We start from the raw sequence: 6,646 nt of genomic DNA on the forward strand, positions 1-6,646 counted from the left end.
TGTATCCATTTACTTTAAACACACAACAAATTATATATATATTATCACTTTGATTATTCGCTTTTAAATAAATTATTTATTATGTCTTATAATCGGTTAAATGGTAAGGGCACCTAAAGAGTAACTTTCAGAGGAAAGATCAATTAAAACTAGATTCCGGAACCTACACATATTATATATAATTCATATTATAGGTACTAAATTGCTTTTTCGATAAAACTAGCCAAGTAGAAAGAATAGTTAGATAGATAATATGTACCTACAGCAATTATGTAAGCGTTAACTTCAAAATCACTATTGAGGGTTAGGTTAGGTTAAAAGAAATATTTTAATTATTCTATGTTTATTAAAATACTAATGTTAAATGTAAAAACACAAATTTCACAAACGTGATGTTATCATAAATATAAATAATATTATATTATTCGTCTTGGTGGGTTTTATAGTGGGTCTGGATCATATACGCAATAACGGGTTAAAAAAATTATAACTAATTTAATAAACATATACAACTATACAACTATTATCAGATATATTATATTATTATTATTTATTCTGGTCGCAGTTGTGGTCATCAATTCTTAAAATTGAGGCCTAAGACAGTCATTAACATGAAACAATTCACAATCTAGTGTCCATCCTTGTTCAATTTGACAATCTTTAGTCGAAAAAGTTGAAAAACATGATAATATATATTTTAATTGTTAAATAAAAAAGGTGGACAAGTGGGTACCACTCTGCTATGAAATAATATTATTATCGATATTGAGTTAGTCTCAATAATAAATGTATTAATTTTAATTCGATGTTATAAAATAGTTATGTATGAAAAATGTTCATGAACAGAAACGATATTTCAGCAAACTATAACTACTGATACTTTTTTTTTTTAAATCTTAACTGTCGAACCGGGGGAGAACTGGCTATGCTTTGCATTCCCTTCGGTCTGCCATCGTTTATAAATTTTAAAATTTTCATAAATTTTAAAATTTTCATAAATTCCAAAATTATATAGGTATACATAGAAAATGCCATCATATAAACGTAGTAATTGTGTGTATAAAATATAATTATTTACTTATATACTTGAAAGTTTCAAGCATCCACCAAAAATATTTTTAAATCGCAACGGAATAACTAAAATATTGTTATTCTTTATTTAAATATACAGGGTGTCCCAAAGAGATCTGACAATCTGACAAATGAAATAACTTTTGTTCTAATCGATATTTTAAAAAAAATTCTTTTAAATATAATCCATAGATACTTGTGCTACATTTTTTATTTTTTATTTTTTAATACTGAAAATAAAAAACTTAAAAATTGATAAATTTTTTTTCGAAATATTCAATATAGCCAATTTGTAAGTTTGATTTTCAGAAAAATGTTTATGGTAAAAATACTTATTTAAGTCAAAAGGCTGATTTTTCACAATTTTTTTAAATATCAATATTTTCGTTAGGTAAATTATAGTAGTAATTTATAGTTTATACATCACATATTATTAAAATAAATACAATAAAAAAAATAATTAGATTTTAATATACACTTATTTAAAAATGTTCTTATAAAATATTTTTAAAAAACTTTATTATAATTTGAAATTACAAGATTTCTAACATAAACTAGATCGTAATTTATATACTTAACGAAAATATTGATATTTAAAAAAATTGTAAAAAATCAGTCATTTGACTTAAATAAGTGTTTTTACCATATAAATTTTTCTAAAAATCAGATGTACAAATTGGCTATATTGAATATTTCGAAAAAAAATTGCATCAATTTTTAAGTTTTTTATTTTCAGTAGGTATTAAAAAATAAAAAATGTATTCTAAAAATGTAGCGCAAGTGTCTATGAATTATATTTAAAAGAATTTTTTTTTTAAATATTGATTAGAACAAAAGTTATTTCATTTGTCAGAATGTCAGATCTCTGTGGGACACCCTGTATAATGCTGTCCATATTTGAACTTGACAATATCAAAACAATTAAAAGTGTATTAACTATAAATTTTTATATATTTTTTTTGTCACAATATAAGCTATTTATGAAAAACCTTGTCAATCCCATAACTTTTTCACTACAAAATATTTTGCAAGTGTTTGTGATTTTGATACTCTTTTAGTTAATTTGATAAATTTAATGCCTCGAAAAAAATTATGCTTATGTTTTTAAACCTTTTTGAAGTGCTATTACTCGAATTATTACAATTTATGAGAACGTTTTTATTAAACTACAATAGCTTTTCGGCCCAGTGAATTTTTTTATCGATATTAATGGAAATAAACTAACAAAATTTTAAATATCTACAATTTACCAATAAAAATCTACATAAAGACCTGAACATACCAACCCTAAACGACTTAGCCAAATCCTATTACTCAAAATTCCACTCATCGCTCCGCACTCATTCAAACCCCATAATTAAAAGTTTATCCTCTACCTCAATAATTCCTAGAAGGTTAAAAAGGCAATGGCCAAGAGATCTGCTCAATACGTAATTAAGAAAAAAAAAAAATTTAAAACCCTAATTATAAAAAATAAAATAAATAAACTCAAACCCTAACTTCTTGTCAGGTGGCACTGTTGGGAGCCTTCCTTCTCTGTAACTAATGTTATTTTTTTTTCTTTTTAAGTCACCACACTTACTTACACTGTATGTATAGATTGTAAATAAACTTTTATCGTCAATAAAAAAAAAAAAATATATATATCTACAAATAGCTTAAAGAGAGCAAGAATATTTGTAAATTTATTGCATGTATAAAAAAATTTTGGTTTAAACTTTTTGGTAAAAACTTCAAATATCTATCGTTAATTATTTTTGAAGTACAACAAAATATCAAGAACCAATTGATAAAAAAATATTGCAATATTTACGGGTAAATAATAAATATAGGTACTATGTGTCGTCAAAATGTATGAATTTCAACAATCATAGAAAATCAACTTATTGGAACACTTTTTTCATCGAAATCAAAAAAATACTTTTGAGTTTTTAATTAAGGGGTATCTTGTATGTTTATCAAATTTTACATTAAAAAATAGAATTTTTATGAATTTTTAACTCAAAATAGTAAGGTGGCAAATTTTCTTGATTTTGAAAAATGTTATCAAAATTATAACTTTAAATGTTTGTCAAATATATTGTTAATGCAATTTCGATATGTTTTTTAATTTTAAGTCTACATATTGACAAAACGAATTTATGCATAGGTAGTTATTTATTATGATTCTTTTGTATAGGTAGGTACTTAGAATTTCAATTATCACTAATGGCCATAAATTACCTATACAAGGCGCCGTCTAAAGTGTATTAATGTACTTTTCTATTGTACTATATAATAGTATACCAATAATTTTAAATTACAAACTCCGCTTAATTATCTAATTTCGTCCTGTTATGTGTTTAAAATATTTATTAAAAGACTATTATGTTTATAAAAATTTTAGAATTTTTAGTTACCTACACTTTGAAATAGGTAGGTACTTATAATAAGAAACCTTGTTTTAAATTTTAAATCCTTGACTATGAACTTTGAACATTTTATACATTTTTAACTACAAAATAATTTGATAATTATCGTGAATTTGATGAATTTTTCGAAATTGAAATGCTTATGAATAAATTATGCAATGTTTGTCAAATATTTTAAAACATATACTATAGCAACGTATGATAAACCTTGTATTAAATTTCAAACATTTTGATAGATATTCATAAAAAAAAAAACTAGACAAAATTGAAAATTGAAAATGTCTAAAAAATGTTCATTGAGTCAAAATATTTTGAAAATTACAATTTGCACAGAAATGCTAATTTAAAAATTCAATACAATTTTTTAGTACTTACACCTTATGTTAATTAATTTTTTTAGTCATAATATAAAACAAAATATATTTGTCGAAAATTGAGCATGGGTTTTCTTTCATTTAAAATTTTATTTTTCTGACAAATTTGAAAACAAGTTACACTTTTCAAATGTATTAACTACATTCACCTTTCCACGACAAAACTTGTAGTAGAAGTTTTTATAAAGTGCATAGTAATGCACTAATGCAGTCTTGTATAAACAAACACTAAGCGTCTAAGGTTATAATATTTAAATGAAGAAACAGTAGTAATCCTATTGAGGGCCACTTTAATAAGGATCCTTAAATATGATTTAGTAGCCCATCACATTTTAGTGAATCACACTATATTCATCAATTTTTATGTAGGTCTAATTATTTGGTTTATAAAGAATTTTTACATAAAACAAATATAATTCATAAATCTATGCACGACTAAAATTTATAAGTTGTGAAATGTAGATATTGCCTATTATTATACCATATAGTTTTAAAATTTTTGTTAAGTGGATACTGTTATTAAAATATTGATTACACTGTACATCATATAATTAACATGATAATTATACTTAATCTTAAAATTGAAGATTAGTGTATTTTTTTTTTTTTTTTTGATAAATATAGTAGTAGATTTTAAAATATAAATTAGATTCAACATTTAGGTAATATTTATCTAAAAATATTTTTTGGTTCTCAATAAAAAAATACTTTTAGGACTAACCTAACCTACTAAAGATAAACCAATACAAACTATTCTAACTAAAAATTGTAATTACAAGTTTAAATTTTAAGTTTCTGAATAGTTATTACTCCAATAATAGTTGATACTATTATTGAGGTCCTCATACAAATAACAATTTTCATAGTGCACCCTCAGGAAAACACTAGCCTATATATTTTCATAAGTATTCCAAAGCTGCAGCTTTTTATACATAAAAAGCTATAGCTGTACTCATATACATGGAAATTTCATAAGAATAAAAAGGTGTTAAATATTTAAATTTCACTAATATTTATCTTATATGTTGAATGTATAAATTAAGCAAATAACTATAATTTTAGTTTTGTTAACAAAATACAATTAGTTAGCTCATAATTTCTTAATTATTAAATATAAACAAAAACAAAAACAAATACCTAACCTAAGTAAACCTATTTGAATTTGTAACCACATTTTCTTTTTTCAAATACCTATTATAATAGGGAAAGACAAGGCGTTTTCTTTTATTTTTATTAATTAATAGACAGATAATATAACTGACGCAACAAATATATATTTTAATTCACCAAAGCTCTGCACAGGGGCGGGTTTAAGGGGGTGGCTAAGGGGGCAGTAGCCCCCCCCCCTTGGGACTAAGCTATTTTACAAATCCAAGTATTATGATAATATATTGATATATTAATAATTGTTTTTCGTTTGACGACTGACGTCTGACACGATGTGTAATATTATTATGAAAATATATATGGCTCCCATATATGGAGCCCAGTTTAATAATGTTAGTAATAATTATATATATATATATATATATATATATATATATATATATATATATATATATATATATATATATATATATATATATATATATATATATATGTATTACTTAATAGAAAATTGGTAATTTTCCTTTATTACGAGAATCGAGCAAATGGTAGGTCACTATTGTGAAAAAAAAATGACTTACTTATGAGGGACTCAAAAACATAATCTGTAATTTTTAATATTATATAGATATAAAAAACAACTAACTAAATTCTTGAACCTCTATTAGCCCCCCCCCCCCTCTTGGTAAGTGATAAAACCTGCCCCTGGCTCTGCATAAACTATATCTCCTCATGACTGAAATATCTAAAACACTGGAGCTCCACATTTATCAATAAATCTGAAGCCATATCAATTAATACAATAAAATTAACTTATAATAAAATTAAAAGTATAGAAAGTACCTTCCAAGATTAGTTAATAAAACATAAAATTGCTAACGATTAAGAACCAGCTTATACGAAAAAGCATGCAATGTTTCCAAAATCAGTATCAAACGTACACAAATACACTATCAATGCAAGCCCTGAAATAGTGAAGGATTAATGTTTTATATATTTAATGAAAGACCTATAAGATATTTTATAATTTAAATCATATTAATGCATTTTAATGTTATGTAAGTGTAGAATTTATGTATGACTCTCAAACTTCATACATTTAAGGCATTAGATGTGTATATCATATGTATTATACAAGTACCTAATAAGAAGTCATTTTTTTTTTTAATAATGCATATAATATATGTTCTTACTTAAGAATGTTAATTATTATAATATTAAAAATACATAGTAAATATCTTTTGTGAATCTAAAATGATAAAAAAAATAAATTATTACAGAGTAAGAGTACCAAAAAAACTTTTGTGTAGCAGAGTTACAATGCTATTTCATTAAATGGCTGTGACTCATGCACAGCTATGCCAGTTATGGTGCTTCAAAAATAACTAAGATTTTAAAAATAGCAATACTTAGTGTTAAGAGTTGTGTAATTTTAATTTTTATATAAAGTCCTCTTCACAGATTTTCATCATTATGTATAATACTAAATATGAATTTTTTCTACTTTTCTGTAAACAAAATAAAAGATAAAATTCCAAATATTCTCAAAAAAACTATATCTTAATTCAACATTTTTTTTATAATTGTATACCTTCTAACTACATATTAAGTAAAAATAATAATAAACTGCCTTCCTTTCAAAATTTTTTACGACAATTTTTGAATTAAAAATAAATACTAATA

This window comes from Diuraphis noxia, unplaced genomic scaffold, assembly GCF_037042655.1.
Source record: "Diuraphis noxia isolate RWA-SAM2 unplaced genomic scaffold, SU_Dnox_SAM2 contig0001, whole genome shotgun sequence".
NCBI lineage: Eukaryota > Metazoa > Arthropoda > Insecta > Hemiptera > Aphididae > Diuraphis > Diuraphis noxia.